Source organism: Tiliqua scincoides, chromosome 11, assembly GCF_035046505.1.
Source record: "Tiliqua scincoides isolate rTilSci1 chromosome 11, rTilSci1.hap2, whole genome shotgun sequence".
Taxonomy (NCBI): Eukaryota; Metazoa; Chordata; class Lepidosauria; order Squamata; family Scincidae; genus Tiliqua; species Tiliqua scincoides.
In genome coordinates, this window is record NC_089831.1 from 25,089,464 (window position 1) to 25,106,480 (window position 17,017).

Below are 17,017 nucleotides of genomic sequence, written 5' to 3' on the forward strand. Positions count from 1 at the left end.
CTTACATTCTGGGTAAAGAAATATTTCATTTTGTCTGTTCTAACTCTCCCGACACTCAGTTGTAGAGGATGTCCCCTTGCTCTGGTGTTGTGTGAGAGGGAAAAGGACATCCCTGTATCCACCCTCTGCATAATTTGTGCATCTCAAAGCACTTCTCCGCTGTTTCAGCCCCTGCCATTTTCTCCAAGTATAGCATTTATGTGAGCGCTTTAGCCCTGTTGGTGTGTTTGGAAGGGAAACCTCTAGCAGAAAGCAGAAAGTGTGCCCACTCCTCTTGCCAGCTGTGCCAGCTCTCCTTGGATCTTCATCATGCTCCACAGACCTTCCTGGGCACTCTGTCTCATTGCCCTTTCATCAATTCAGCCTCTCTCTGCCTCTCACTCTCCATGGCTGGAGGCAGCAGCAGGGGTTTCATTTGCTGCTTATCTTCCCCCCTCTCTCCATGATGCTCTCCTTGCAAAACAGAATTTAAATCAGCCCAAAAGGAACCTGACAGTCCTAATTATGTTTGGTGAAGGGAATGCAAGAAAGCAGGAACGAGGCACAGAGGCCACCTGGCTGGTGTGGAGAATTCCAGCTGGAGTGCAGACTGCTGCTGCGGAACTGAAACAGACTGCAGGTCAGTATCAGTAGCTGACAATTGATGCACACTGGGCAAAACAACCACAGCTTCTCTCAGAGTTCAGTGTATACTGATGGGGGTTGAGCTGCACCAAGAAAAGGGATCTTGGGGGCCAGGTAGACAACAGCTCCATGAAAATGTGGGCCCAGCATGCGGCAGCTGTGAAGAGGGTTAATTCTATGCTTGAGGTGATTCGGAAAGGGACGGACATTTGGAAATTGTATGCTAATATTATAAAATTTCCCCTGGGGGCTGGGGATAAGAATAGGCCTCAGTTTGGCTGTACTTGTCATAAGAGGCAACTAAACAGCCACCGGGTAGATGGGACTCGTCAGCCTGAGAAGGCAGCTCATCTGAGAGAAGGAAAACTCTGATCCCAAACCTCCACTGCCTTGTGGCTACATCCAGTTATGGAAAAGGCTTCAGGAGTCAACCTCAAGGCAAAATCTGGAGCCGGAGTCCCTGAAGCAGTTCATGGCTGGACACAGACACATTCCGGCAACTCCTGCGACGCCGCTGGAACCAACTGTATTGGCTTCTGCCTTTCCACTGGATCATTTCAGCAATGTGGAGAGGAGGGGATTTGCTGCATAGGTAACAGTCTATCCTTCATACCTATTTTACGCAGGCTTCACGCACTGGAGAGGACACTCTGTTCCAGAACCACCATTCAGAGCGCAATACCATAGTCTTCTGAGACTGAAGGATGCCAACAAATTATAAAATGCCTCTATACAAAGCTATAGTGAAGCCATATTTGGGATCCCATGTACAGTTAACAACATAAGAAGAGGCCTGCTGGATCAGGCCAAAGGCCTATCTAGCCCAGCTTTCTGCATCTCACAATGGCCCCACCAGATGCCTTAGGGAGCACTCAGAACCCCATGATCCTTATATCCTGTTGCCACTCCCTTGCATCTGGCATTCAGAAAAAGGTTACCTCTAAAAGCAGGAAGTTGCATATACCCATCTTGGCTTGTAACCTGTTTACACAGGAGGTCAGGTCCTGGACCCCACTATTGAGAACCCCAGGAGGTCGGTTCCTGGTCACCTTACAGCAGCAGTTGCTGGGATGCCCTCAGAACCAGGAAGTGAATGGGTGACGCAAAACGCATCTCTCAAGGTGATGTCATAGCTATTCACTTCTAGGTTTGCAGGTCTAGTGCAAGTCTCCAAAGAGCAGTAAGAGGATCCAGCAGGAGGGTTTTTTGCAGCATGCAAAAAAGAAGCTGGACTAGATAGGCCTTTGACTTGATTGTGGAGTACACAAAGCATTCTCCGACTCATCCTCGGCATCACCTGGCAGGACAAAGTTCCAAACAACACAGTCCTGGAACGAGCTGGAATCCCTAGCATGTATGCACTGCTGAAACAGAGACGCCTGCGTTGGCTTGGTCATGTCGTGAGAATGGATGATGGCCGGATCCCAAAGGATCTCCTCTATGGAGAACTCGTGCAGGGAAAGCGCCCTACAGGTAGACCACAGCTGCGATACAAGGACATCTGCAAGAGGAATCTGAAGGCCTTAGGTGTGGACCTCAACAAGTGGGAAACCCTGGCCTCTGAGCGGCCCGCTTGGAGGCAGGCTGTGCAGCATGGCCTTTCCCAGTTTGAAGAGACACGTGGCCAACAGTCTGAGGCAAAGAGGCAAAGAAGGAAGGCCCGCAGCCAGCGAGACAGACCAGGGACAGAATACATTTGTTCCCAGTATGGAAGGGATTGTCATTCCCAAATAGTCCTTTTCAGCCACACTAGACGCTGTTCCAGAACCACCTTTCAGAGCGTGATACCAGAGTCTTTCGAGACTGAAGGTTGCCAACATGTAACACAAAGCAGTTTTCATGCACTACAGCTCTGCTCACTATGCTGAACTTTTCTGCTGCCTGCTTGGGGGCTCCTGCTGCGGTCTCCTTGCTGGAGCAATGGGTGGCCCATAATGCCCCCAAAAGGGCCTTGTGACAACCCAGGGTGTCATGATGCACTGATTGGGAACTGCAGCCTTACAGAATGAAAATCTGGCTTAGTCCTAGTGGACTTTTCTAGGAGACTTCTAAGAAGTTCCATTTCTGCCACAAAATCATGATGTGGTCTTGGGCAAGTCACTGCCTTTCCAAAAGTCAAACTGATCTGGGTCTTGACCTCCACACCAATGGCAGGCACTACCCAGGAGATCCGGTTGGGATCTTGTCTGCAGGGAAGGTGTTACATTTGCTTTGCTGAGCCGGTTCCTTGCTGAGACCGACCCTGAAGTTTTCACTTCAGGCTGATTTTTAGGAGATAAAGCGAGGACCAGTTCTGCTCTCATTGTGTGAATTCTCAAGAAGAGACTTTTGCAGTCTGCCATGCTGTTAACTAAAGGGCCTGTATTCATGCAGACTCCAGATCCATCACTGACGGTCGGGCAAGGCAGGGAGGAATGAATGGGGAAATTTTATTATTTAGATGAAGGAGAAAAGCTGATCTCATTCACATGAGTCCCGCCTGCTTTCAAGATAGGAGTGCAATTATGGGACAATAAGGTCTACAAAGATGAGGCTATTGTACTTGCACAAAAAAAGAGAGTCTAGGAGAAATTGGTGCCGAAAATGAATCAGACAGAACCGTATTATCTCTGCCGTGAGGACACCACCGAAAACCTGCAACATCAAAGCGGCAATGGAGAAGGAATTTAAGCGCAGCACCTTCAGATAAGAGAGAAAAGTATCGGCTGGTGAACAAAGGCGCCGGAGGCTGGGACACCATTCGCTTTCTTGCAGAAGCAGAACAAGGGAGGTTTGTAAAAGCAATTAGCGCTGGGAAGGAAGCCAAACCGCTAATCACAGAGACCACGACAAGGAAGGGAGGGAGGCTGTTGACGCCTGGAAGTAGGCGAGTCTTGGATGAGAAGTTTTCCTAATCTTCTAAAAGGAAAAGCTGGCTGATGACCTTCCAGGTTTTCCTGAACGCCGCAGGTCAACATGGAGAGAATGGGTAGATCCTCACAACAAATCTCTCTCTGTTTGTGGTGGTGTTTTAGTTGTCATCACTTCTCTCAGAGAATGCTGTGAATTATAGTTTGGAGATGGCGTTGAGAATACTCTGTTAGATATCCCAAAGGAAAAGACTCTGTCCAAAGTTGTCACCCATTGTGGGGTGATTGTGGGGTACACAAAGCAGATTGTGGGGTACACAAAGCAGAGGCTCAGAAAAAAATCTTCACAAATTGGTAGACTCATGGCATAAAGCATCTTTGCAATGAGAGTACGGAAAGCCGGCGGGAAGGCCTCTACTGTCCTGCCATCACTGAATCTGGACTAATAGCTGTTGGTGATGGAAACTACAGCACCAAGCAGCACAGGGGCGAAGGGGGAGAGCAGATCAGTGGGTGGATCAGGCCTGGGAGGGGGGTGGGGATAGCAGAAGAGGCCTCTGCCATATCCTAACCCCCCCCCCCAGACCTTGAAGCCCTACACAGGGCTTCAGTGTGATTCAGTGATTTCAATCTACACAGTGATTGTGTAGTGTGATTCAGTGATTTCAATCTACACAGTGATTGTGTAGTATGATTCAGTGATTTCAATCTACACAGATTAGGAAACACATGTTCCCTTACCCCGAGGCGGCTGCCAGCCTGCTCAGTTCCAGCACTGGATCCAGCATGGCCCCACAGTGATGGCCAGGATTTGGATGTTTGATGGTTTTTTAATATGGATACACCCAGCTTGGTCTCCTGTTTTAGGACAACAACTGTGACAGATGTCTCTTCAGCTCTTGCTTGTGGGCCTCTTGGAGTTGTCTGGTTGGCCACTGTGAGAAGTGAGATGTTAGCCAGATGGGCCATGGACCTGATCCAGCAGAAGTCTTTTGATGTCCTTCAGTTCTTCTTCAGCAACAGCAGCAACAAAAGAGTAGCAATCATAATTTTCTGGAAAGGCAACTTTTGGCCACTAATGACCCCAACACTTCAGCATTTTTCTTTCTCAGCCAAGAAGTTAAGAACCCTAATATTTGCACTGGAAACGGAACATTGGTTCAGCCACTCTTCCCTGTGCCTGAAACCCAAAGAATTACTGGCACTGCAGACCAGATTGATATTGTGCTGGAGTCCCAAGAGGCCACTGTGTGCTCCGCTGCACATGAAGGTTTCTTCTTGCCGTGACCTTATTACATCTGATTAGTGATTTTAATTCATAAATTAAATCAAATTAAAACAGGAAATTCATGTGAAATGATAAATTGAATTGATTTAATTAAAATGGTTAATTAAAATAAAAATTAAAGCATAATTTGTTAAATTATACACATTTGCATTCAGTGCATTCAAACTAATTTAATTAGAATTAAGTTGAAGAAATCCAATCTGTGTTAATTTCAATTGGAATTAATTCTTAAGGAAAGTCTAGGTTCTAAATTTTAAAACTCAGATTTAAAAGGCCTTCAAGGAATAAGAACCAAAATTTGGCATCATATTATTATTATTATTATTATTATTATTATTATTATTATTATTATTATTGAACATGATACTATAAATGCCTATTACACAAATTCTGGTATTTGTCATGTATCTGCCATGCTGGTTTAACTCCAAGTAGGTATCAATCCTATGAATTTCCAGGCCAGATCCACATCCTGTGGCAAGCAGTTCCACAGTTTAATAACACGCTGGGTAAAGAAATATTTCCTGTGGTCTGTTCTAACTCTCCCAACACTTAATTTGAGTGGCTGTCCCCTGGTTCTGGTGTTATTATTATTATTATTAATTATTATTATTATTAACAGTATTTATATACCGCTTTTCAACTAAAAGTTCACAAAGCGGTTTACAGAGAAAAATCAAATAACTAAATGGCTCCCTGTCCCAAAAGGGCTCACAATCTAAAAAGATGCAAATGAATACCAGCAGACAGCCACAGGTGTTGTGTGAGAAGGAAAAGAACATCCCTCTCTCCACTCTATCCATCCCCTGCATAATTTTGTATGTCTCAATTATATCCACCCCCCTCAAGCACCTTTTTTGTAGACTGAAGAGTCTCAAAGGCTGTAGCCTTTCCTCGTAAGGGAGGTGTCCAGCCCCATAATCATTTTGGTCTCTCTCTTCTGCTTCTTTTCCATTTCCACTATATCTACTATTCGTTCAATGAGATCCAGAAGAGCTTTTCATAAGTTCTTATCTTCCCCGTATTGCTCAAGTCAAGTTGAAGACTTTTCTTAGATTCTTCTGTCAATGTTTGGTTTTACTGACATTTAACGAACATGATTAGGCAGGGTTTGGACAATTCTACACACAGTATCAAGGGTTTCATTTGATGATTAATGGACACCACTAAGCCAATTTGTAAGGGAGAGCAAACAAAAAAGGGTGGTGGGTTGACAGCACAGCAAGCTGCTGCCATTAGTTTATTTTACCTGGGGGCTCCACGGTGAAAAAACAAACCAAGGCAGCACTTCAAAGAAAACCTCATCTGCATGTATGAAGGTGTTTCAAGTTGCTTCCCAACCAAAACTATCCGGAAGGGGGAAGGAGGCTTTCGGGAGCTGCTTTGTGCCTGTCCAGCAGTCCGCAAATACAACACACAAACGTTTTGCTGCGTCAAGTTAGGAAATAATTTTTACTAGCAGTCATGAGTCAGTCCCCAGTCATTACTCTGCTAAAATTAGGGCATCTCTTTCCTTTTTGCTTGTCACATGTTTAACATCCGTTTGGCAATACTTTTTTTTTTTTTCCCCCAGAAGCTGCAAATTCCCCAGTCCCCAGAAGAGCTGGTACTGCGGCTTCTTATGAATGAAGTCACACGTGACTCCATTTCCTTGTTTTACATCTGCAAGGGCAAAATTATGCACTGAACTGGAGGAGAACCCTGATGACAAGCAAAGCACCTCAAGAGCCAATTTAAAAGGCTGTTGAGATTCATTTTTTTGGAAGTAAAACATCCCTGAGATTCAAGACACCATCCACTTCAGCATGAGAATTACCATGGACAAAACTGTCCTCCAGAGGATCTGAAACTTGGCCAGAGGGCAAGAAAACAGCCCAAAAAAACAATGTGTGACTCCCCTCCCCATGTGGAAATCAAAGCCTACCCACACCTTGCTCCTACCTCCCCTCCATTTGTGTCTCTCTTTGTAAGCTCTGTTGGAAGGGGAACTTTGCTTACAGCGAGTATCACATGCACTGAGGGCCCGATCCTATTCAACTTTCAAGTACCGACGCAGCTGTGCCAATGGGGCATGGTAAGGGAATGTTTGTTCTTTACCTTGGGGCTGCATTGGTGCTGGAAAGTTGGATAGAATTGGGCCCTACATTTGTAAAATCAATTAGTTAGTCATCAAACTTCTTTCCACAGGAAGCTGACAAGCAGGGTTTGAAGAACCTCCTCCCAGCACTTGCCACTGAAAGATACACTGTCCCTGATCCTAGGGCAGACCCATGTGAGCTTCCTTGGCATCTTGCTTTCTCTCCCATCCTCGTGGGTTTGAACATTGGATGGTGTTAGGGAGCATGTGCTCCTGCAAGCAACAGCAGCTACATGATTGCCACCCACTTGTCCTCTTGATGTCCATTCCTGTCTAAGCCAGATCAAATCCAACCTCTCCCTCTGCCTGTACAAGAATTGACCATCTCACACACCATCTTTGTCTCCATTCAATCCAAGAGAGGGGAGGGGAGGAAGAGAGGAATCATCTCTGCTTTATCCTTTCTGCTAAGGGAGGCGTACTTGAGGGCGCTGCTGGAGGTTCCTATTCAAGGAGCTTTTTGGGACATGGACATTTGTGCTCCCACATTCCTCCATCCCTGGCAGCCTGGCTAAGCACTGCCTCGCGGCCCCAGCTCTATCATAGAATCATAGAATTGGAAGGGACTTAATAGGTCATCTATTCAAACCCCCTGCCTTAGGCAGGAAATCCTCTTACAGCATCTCCAACAGGTGCTTGTCAAACCTCTGCTTGGATATCTCTAGTGAGGGAGAGTCCACTACTACTGTAATAGCTCACAACATCAACTCCCCATCTTCTGAGGATGCCTTCCTTGAGACAGAGTAGCTCCCCTCCCACCGTTTGTGAATGCCCAATGAGAAGATAACCCGGAGAAAGAAAAATGCAGCCAAAACACAGATTGGTCCAGAGACACCATTGGTGATACAATTTGTGTTGATAACCGTTCGAGTAATAACCATCCGTCTCCCTACTGTCAAAGTGCCGGCTTCCCCACTAGGCTCAATTCTCTGGATTGGACGGGAAATAACTTATGTCAATAGGATAAACACCACACTAAATTACATCAAATGGCAGCTGGCTAATGGAGTGCTATGCGCAAGTCATGGGAAAGCTCATTTTTTATCTCCCTTGCACGTGCAAGGGTTGGGGGCCTTCACAGAAACCTGGGAGTCGCTGCCATCTCTGGATGCTTTCCAGTGATCGTTGGGTGGCCTGTGAAGCTCCATGGTCAGGACTTCTGGGGTTCAGAAACCTAGAAGTGAGCCTGCAGGTTGCTCCCACAATGTTTCTGACAAGGAAGGAAGGAAGGAAGGAAGGAAGCTGCCTTCAACTGCACCAGACCATTGATCTGCCTAGCTCAGTGTTCTCTACTACGTGGAGTGGTAGTGGTCTCCTTGTCCCCCAAGCCAAGCCTGCATGTCATAGACATCTGAACCTTCTCTGGTGGAACATGTGAAGCTGTCTGCTGCTCAGTTGGACCGCTGGTTCTTCAGAATTTCCTGAACTTGCCAGGGTCTGCTCCAGGGTCTGTCTTGATGGATCCAGAACTCCATGTCGGGCCTCCTGGCCCAACGTAGGGCCGCTTTACTCTGCGCCAGATAAATAGCTGGAGCAGACTTGAGTAGTCCCATTGCGGGGCCTCCTCCCTTACCTGGGGGAAGGGGATGAATGTCTCCTTCCCCTGAGGAGCCACCAGTGGCTGCCTGGTGAGCATTTTGGTGCAGCAGCAGCCATTTTGGTGCTGCTGCTCCTCCTTTGGGTGCTGTGCAGCTCAGGATTGGGCCGTCAGGGAGCACCCAAGCCAACAAGATACATGCACTCTGTCGCCACTCCCTTGCCTCTGGTTTTCCGAGGTAGCCTACCGCCAAAAGCAGGAGGTCGCATGTACCCATCATGGCCTGGTAACCAGTGATGGACTTTTCCTCCAGAAATCTGTCCAATCCCCTTTTAAAGGCATCAAGGCCAGATGCCATCCCCACATCCTGTGGCAAGGAGTTCCACAGATTAATTACTCCCTAGGTAAAGAAATATTCCGTTCATCAGTTCTGGGTGAAGAAATCCTATCTAGAGTCTGCTATGCATCTCCGGCCAATTGGTTTCATTGGGTAGCTCTAGGACAATGTCCCTAGTCTAGCTTTCCATTACTGTTACTATGGAGATGACTCTCAAACATCTGTGCCCACACAGGGGTTGCAATAGTGCCATGGACCAGCACATGGAGCTTCTTTGTGCCCGCATCAGGTCATTCCATCCTGTCCTATCTCCTTCACCCATCATGACCAATGCACTCCTTTGGTACAGGTAAAATCACCCTTTTTCTCTGCACCTTCAAGCCAGCTTCTCATTCCAGTCTAAACCGAGCCTGGGCTTTCGTTGAATTAATTCCACGTGGTTGGTTTGCTAATGCATTTATTTTCCAACACGCTTCGCCACTGATCAGATTAAACCCATGTTCTGCCTCTTCCTAAGTGGCTTCGAAGATAGAAATGTGGAGTCTCAGAAAGGAACACTCCGACAAAGAGCTATTTTGTTATTGGAATTCTACAAGACGCTGCCTAATGTACTGTGCATCTCTGTGCATGCAAGAGTGTCTGTTAAAAAGGAATGAAAGAAAAAAAATAGATGCAGTGTGATTGGATCTGTGTGTCTCTGCAGAATGATAGATAATGTAAATTTGGTCCACCACATTTTGGATGGGGTTGCCCAGCCGTCTGAACAAACACACAAGTGTCTCCAGTCAAGGGCAGCGACTGCCAACATTTTGCATCTCACAGCACACTGGCTTCTATGGTCTTCTGCCTCTTGTGATGTTACCTACAGCTTCTAGGTCACTCCTCCAGGTTCTTTGGCTCGGTTTCTAGGGCAACTGTACAGTAAGTAGTAACACATTGCCTCTCCTCCTTCCTCTGTCAGCTGCTGCAGAACCCAGAAGAGTTTTTTTAGTGATTTCAACCACTGTGCTCCAAACTTCCACGGCTCACCTGCAGACCTTTCGGGGCACACCAATGTGCTGCGGCACACTAGTTAAAAATCATTGATCTAGGGCTTCATTTGAGCGCAAGTTTCAGCCCCTCGACTTGGTTTCAGTGCTACTGTTCTGGCCTGGATCATATCAAGAGTTAAGGAAGAGAGTCCTTTTAACCACGCACAGAGTGACTTGTGTGCATCACTGGGTAAATAAGAACATAACATAAGAACAGCCCCGCTGGATCAGGCCATAGGCCCATCTAGTCCAGCTTCCTGTATCTCACAGCGGCCCACCAAATGCCCCAGGGAGCACACCAGACGACAAGAGACCTCATCCTGGTGCCCTCCCTTGTCAGATGAACAGAAGAACAGCCCACTGGATCAGGCCACAGGCCCACCCAGTCCAGCTTCCTGTATCTCACAGCGGCCCACCAAATGCCCCAGGGAGCACACCAGATAACAAGAGACCTCATCCTGGTGCCCTCCCTTGCATCTGGGAGGGATCACAGTTAATTATGCCTCTCCTCATATCTAGGATTCCATCCAGGCAGGGCCTTAGAGGTCAGAAGTCTTGACTGTTAGAGATAACTGTGCTTGGCAATATGGATGATTCAGAGCGTCATCAGATTGTGACATGCTCTCATGCCATGTTATTCAATTAACTGGTTTGGCTGGAAGGTTCCTAGCCTGCAAGACAATGGCTCTCAAGGACCTTCAGGGTGACTAACAGTATTGTATATGTAATCAACAATGACAATGTCCACCCAGTGACTGTGTGTTTTGGAGAAAGGGGTTGTGGGGAGGGGGTGTTGTGGTGATACCCCAGTTGTGGGTCAGACCAGGGAGCACAGGGCTCTTGGACACATCCCCTCTCCATCAAAGAACTGTTTTTTTCCTTCAGCTGGATGTGCACCCTTTTCCGCTTGGCTGACGACAGCTAAGCTTCTCCAGGTGAACATGAAAGGTCACCCAGGAGAATTTGGCTTCCATTCTTTGCTGTGAAGGTGGCAGTTTCTTGGCCAGCCATGAAGTGTTCTTCTTTAAGTTGCTTGGCGACAAGTTCTTCAGATTCTTAGCTTTCAAGTTCCAAGGTGTGCAGTGAAGCGGAGACACAACACAGACACCACCTCCTGCTTTATCTCCTTCTGTGTTTTCACTTGGTCACCTCTAATGCCCTCTACCAGTCCACTGTTCTCCTACACAGTGGAAAACCTCAAAGAGAATATTCTGGCTTCAAAGCTTCCTGAAAGCATCATTAGAATCCCCAGAGAAGGTCCATGCAAATAATTGCAGTAACTCTGGTTGCATTCAGATGTGATGACAAAATTCCTGTGGTGGTGAATGAGCAGTAGTAATCCAGAGGCTCCCCGCTTCCTTTGTGCATGAGGGAATGTGGTTAGAAACTGCTGTCAGTGGTAGCAAACCATAGTTTGCCTTGCAACTATGTTTACAAAACACTGCTCGATCCTGGTTTGGGATGCTAACTTGAGAGCAAACCACAGTGAATGCCTCTGGCGTTTGGGAGCACAAAATTTTTTAAAACACCCCAAACTAAATCAAATTTAACGTACACCCCTGGTCATGCCTGGTTGTGTTTGGAGACGTTCTTTCTGAGGCTATGGCTCTGTCTTGGGATCTGCCATCAGGGGTTTGGGTTGGCACCCCCTAAAGGTGTGGTACCTGGGGCAATGTACCCACGTGTCCCCAATGTACCCCCCTGACCCCTTTAGCTACACCACTAGGACTGTATCAACCTTAATTTGCTTTTTGTAGTGATTGGTAGGCAACTCGCTACTGGACACACCTCAGCTATTGTGTAAGAAGCAGGAAACTTGGACTAAATAGTGGCAGCTTGAAGAGAGTGAGCACAGGAAAGGGGGGGATCAATGACAGTGGCTCAGAGGAGAAGAGATAGCAGGAACTGAAAGCCATTATTTACTGTACTTTGGAGTGAAGAACCACATGCAGGAGGAAAATCACTAATTACTGCTGTTCCTCAAACATGTGTGAAAGACCACATACAGAGCTAATTGTAGGTATACGTATTCTCTAGGGGTCTTCACAATTCTGCATGTGCAAGAGTTTGCAAATTCTCCTGACAATGAAAGAACATCTTCAGATTTTTCTTTATCCTTGTGTAACCCTTCTTGAGTGCCAGAAAGAAAGAAAGCTATCTGTGGGCCCAATCCTATCCAACTTTCCAGTGTCGATGCAGTCACTACACAGCCCCAAGGTAAGGCAAAAACATTCCATTACCTTGAGGAGGTCTCTGTCACTGCCCCCCCCCTTTTGCAGGATGCATGCCCTATTGGCATGGATGCATCAGCACTGGAAAGCTGGATAGGATCGAACCCTCCATCTCCTTCTGCATGTCGAAGGGTGTCTTTGAATGCAACTCCTGTAATAGTTTTCATAGCAATATACACAACTGGAATCAACAATTGCATTGCAAGGAACACATGCAGGGAGAGAGCTGGGCAGGGGGACACACAATGCAGACCTCAGGCTGAGGAAGCAGATTCCTCGGGGTCTCGGCCAGTGAATCTTCCATTCTCAGTTGGTCGGAGAGGACACGCCAGCTTGTTTACACTGAAAAAGAGGTGAAATGATTGGATATTATGCTCGAAGTTCACGGACAATTAAATTTAAATACTGTACTCAGCTGGCAGGGCTCCGTTAAACAAGCTGCTTTGGTATCTGCTCCGATTGAGGGGGCTGCATCAACCGTGACCGGGGAGAAAGGCCCTGGGGATTAATGAACCTGAGTCGCAAAGCAGGTGGAGAGGAGAGCTGGGAGAAAAGAAGAGAAAAGGTGGCCTTATTTTTATATTAGGCCTTAAATAATTAATGGGCCAGATGTGCGCTGAGCCTCCCTGGGCGCAGCCGCCACGGCGTGCAGGCCCCGCGGCCCTCCAATCCGAGACACAGCCCTCCAGGTTGCCTAGCAACAAGCACAGCCCAGAAATGCACTTGGCCTTATCTCAAGCAGGCGTTAAGGCAATTAATATCACTTTCCGCCTACGGCCAAAGCGGCATAACTGGCTTTTTAAAGAAAGAAATCCAAATCGGTGCTGAGTTAATCTAAATTCTGCAGCAGGGCAAACCAGATTCTGGCAGTAGCAGTTATTACATACAGGAGTGTACTTTGCATCTGGTATTCTGCTTCTGTTGGTCACGGGCAAATCTAGGGAGCTGTGCAGGACAGGAAGTCCTACCCCAGCCGTTCTAAATCTTAACCAGCGTGTGGACTGTCCCTGGTTAATATCCATACATTTCAGTCATACCTCTGCAGCCATGAGGACCAGAAACTTGAAAGCTCATTTTTTGTTGGGAGGCAGCAACTGTGACCCTGCACATGCCTGATCTCGTCTGATCTCGGAAGCTAAGCAGGGTCAGGCCTGGTTAGTACTTGGATGGGAGATCGTCTGGGAATACCGGGTGCTGTAGGCTTATACCATAGTCTTTCGAGACCGAAGGTTGCCAACCAAAGGTGTACATGAGGCTACAGCCCCATTCTCAAATGTTCCAACTATACTGTCTCAAGGTCCAATCCTATCCAACTTTCCAGCGCTGGTGCAGCCATGCCAACACGATGTGTGTTGCATCCTGTGGTGAGGGGGCAGTCATCAAGGCCTCCTCAAGGTAAGGGGACATTTGTTCTGTTTGCTCGGGGTTGCACTGCAGCTGCATCAGCACTGGAAAATTGGATAGGATTGAACCCTCAGTTGTCCTTACAACAACTCAACAAGGTAGACCAACATTATTATTCCCGTTTTACAGAGAGCTGTCTGGGCAGTAGTAGTTTGCCATAGGTCACCCTGCGGCTCCAGTGAGATCTGAATGCTGAACCTCCCAGTTGACAGTCACTGCTTTACACCATTTCTTGCTGTTACTCAGTGGCACTCCAACAGTTGGGGAGACTAAGGAGGGCAGGTGTTTTGGTGGGGAGCTGGCAGAAGACTTTTTCTGTGGATGGTTGAAAGGCCTGGGGTGCAGGCCCATGAAGTTGATTTCTCTGAGGAATGGAGAGTGAAGATGTCTCTGGTTTCCTGGAGCACCATGGAGGAGACAGCCTCAAAGTTTCTCTCATTCTCAAGGATTCTGGCACGGATGGTTAAAGCTGATGTATGTCAGTGGAGCTGCAAGGGTGGTCAGGTGGTGGCCATTTGCACTTGGAACTTCCAGCTCCTTTAAGCACAGCTGGTTTGAAATCACCATCTTCCAGGGAAAATGAAGGTGAGCCGATTGATAATGTTTCCTGCCATGCCTCAATCATTGATTGACTCTCCATCAGCTGACTTGCTGGGAATGGTTTTTTGCTTTTTGGGGGGGGGTGGCTCCAAGGCAGGTGGAAAGGCAGGTAGCTCATCCGCCTCTGCAAAGGGGGGCAAGACGACCCTCTCGGCAAAAACACCATTACACTAAACAGAGAGAAAATTGCTTCTTTGAACTTGACTTAACCCCCTGGAGAGATGAGCCAATGTGACAGGAGCAGAGTGGTGGGAGTAACACGCGAAGAAGACCTGTCAGAGCCAGTCACATTCTCCTCCATGGTGCTGCAATTCCCAGGATCCATGAGAGCCGAGTGAGGGCAGCAGCCCAGTTTCTTCCCAGAAGAAAGGTCAGCAAGCCTGACTCAGTAGCTCTACAAATCATGAGCAAAGATAGGCAAATGCTGGGAATCTCTGCCCAAACAAACAAGAAACCAGTATTACGGTGGTTAAACATTTATCTGTTACATTGCTGATCATTACACCGCACAGCAGCTGTGCAAATAAGTCTGCTGATGCGATGAGCTCATGACAGTTTGCTGATGCCTGCCTATCACACGGAGCTGTGAGTCGACTCCACTGGTCAGAGGAAGGGCTCCTTCTCTGGGTTGGGATTTCAACCATCAGCCAGCCCTGCATTCTTCCTGTAGCACTTTCTGCCTTGCACTTTCTGGAAAGAAAGATCTGGAGCTCAAGCGATGCCATTGGCTGCCAGAGGCCAGACAATTCTGCCAAGCAGGTATTTTAATTGTGAATGTAATTACACATTTCTGGCTTTTGAAGCCAGTCTCGGCTGAAAAGTCAAGTTATGAATAAAACAGATAAATCCATGAGTAAATCTGGAGCACACACCAAGGGCCCGGAAAAGAAACCAGTGAAACAGCCTTTGCAGATGTTCCTCTACTTGATTGCCACCAGACAATCTGCCTGTTTTAGTGTCAGGCCTTTGGCTATTTGCAAGCATGCCATGCAGAGCTTCACTCTGCCACAGTCACTTCTGAGAGACCGTAGCCCCTACATGAGATATGTAGGAGGTGAGAGATAGTATTGGATAGCATTCTTTACTCAGCGTGTGCTTGGTGAGTGTGATGTGGTGTGATGTGGTGATGGCGTCTGGCCTAGATGCCTTTAAAAGGGGATTGGACAAGTTTCTGGAGAAAAAATCCATTATGGGTTACAAGCCATGGTGTGTATGTGCAACCTCCTGATTTTAGAAGTAGGCTTTGTCAGATGCAAGGGAGGGCATCAGAATGCAGGTCTCTTGTTATCTGGTGTGCTCCCTGGGGCATTTGGTGGGCCGCTGTGAGATACAGGAAGCTGGACTAGATGGGCCTATGATCTGATCCAGTGGGGCTGTTCTTATGGATGCAGGAGAGCAGAAAATCCTCTTCTAAAATGTACCAGTTTATTGCTTGCAACTCTCTGAAAAAATCTGGAGCCTAAACCTTGATTGGTGGGGAAAGAAACAAGCACTGACAGGACAATCTGAGGCCTACCCTAGCAAGATCATGGCTTGAGGCCAGGTTCATCCATGTCCAACTCATTCTACCCTTGAACTTCATCACTGGGTGGTTGGACAGACTGGGACTAGACAAACATATTAACATGGATGGACAGGTGGAGAGATGCATGGGCAGTCATTGAGGATGGATGGCTGCAGCTTACTGGGACAGCGAAATGAGTAAGCTGATGAATTATTGGACATTGAAGATGGATAAATGGGAGCGTTTAAGTGGACAGGTGGAAAGGAATGTATTGTAAGAGAGCATTGAATGCCTTGATGGATACATTTAATGCTACTGAAAGGGATGTTTAATCACTTGCATATCATTTTGAAGTGACTGGGTCTTTAAAACCTACAGGATGGGCAGAATGCAAAACAGGTTTGCTTCCTAATCTGTTGCATCGCAAGAAAGAGGAAACTGCTTGAAGGTGATTAGTTGGCAGACAGAGGGAAGGACTTCAGGACTCCTGAGTTGTTTTTGCTATGAAAACTGCTTTGTGAACTACTTCGGGTGGAAAAGCGGTCCAAGTGGTGGGCCAGACTGGGAAAAATATCAACAGATCCAGCACAGTGTCTTGTGACTCATGCCTGTGACGCAGTGGTGTAACTAGAAGGGGTGCAAAGCACTAAGTTTTGCAGGAGTCTCACTACAGCATGCAAGCAGCCCTTCCCCTTCGGAGTCATTCTGGGCAGGGGGAGTAAAATGGAGGAGAATGCAGGATGGAGCGCACGGGCAGTCAAGGCGAATACCACCATTTTGCTCTCACAACCCTCCGAAGGGGAGGGGGAGTGGCCGCTTGCACACTGCAGTGGGGCTCACTGCAAAACGTAGAGCTTAGTACCCCCTCTAGCTACACCACTGCTGTGATGATCTCTGGATAGCTGCACTTGGGGAGAACGGGGAACACAAGTGTGGAGCTGGGCACAGAGGTGTGTAAACCCCAGTTCTGTGTTCAAGCCGCTCTCCTGCATGCCTGGGTTGAGTGAAGAACTGGGAACTAAGATTCACATTCCTACATTGGGGCGGTAAAGAGGACAGGAGAATGAAATTCAAATATCCACATCTCAAAAATCTATCTGTCCAGGGCTGGCCAGGTTTACCCAACCCAGGGAGCAGCCTGCCTGGTGGGCACATAACTGGGTGCAGGGTGGGAGAGACTAGAAGGCGATAAGTCGGGCAGAGCTCAGGTCATGGGACCATTGAGCAGAGCTCACACTGGAGCAGGCAAGGAGCATCAAGGTGTGACGTGTCTACAGGATCTTCCCAAGAGAGGCTTAGGACCCAGAAGGTGACTAGGTTGGATGGGTGGAACCAGGAATGGGAGAGGGACCAACCAAGGTGAAGGGGGGGATATAAGGAGAGGGCCAGGGATGAGAAGGGGTTGGCTGAAGTCTGGAGACCAACTGGAAGAGAGGCACCATAACCCTGTAAGGAGGAAATCCCTTCCCCACCTC

At 47.6% G+C, this 17,017-nt stretch overlaps 1 pseudogene; it reads left to right on the forward strand.

Moving 5' to 3' along the window:
• The first annotated feature begins 13,117 nt into the window (after positions 1 to 13,117).
• LOC136662912 (5S ribosomal RNA) lies at positions 13,118 to 13,237 on the forward strand (annotated as a pseudogene).
• The last annotated feature ends 3,780 nt before the right edge of the window (positions 13,238 to 17,017 follow it).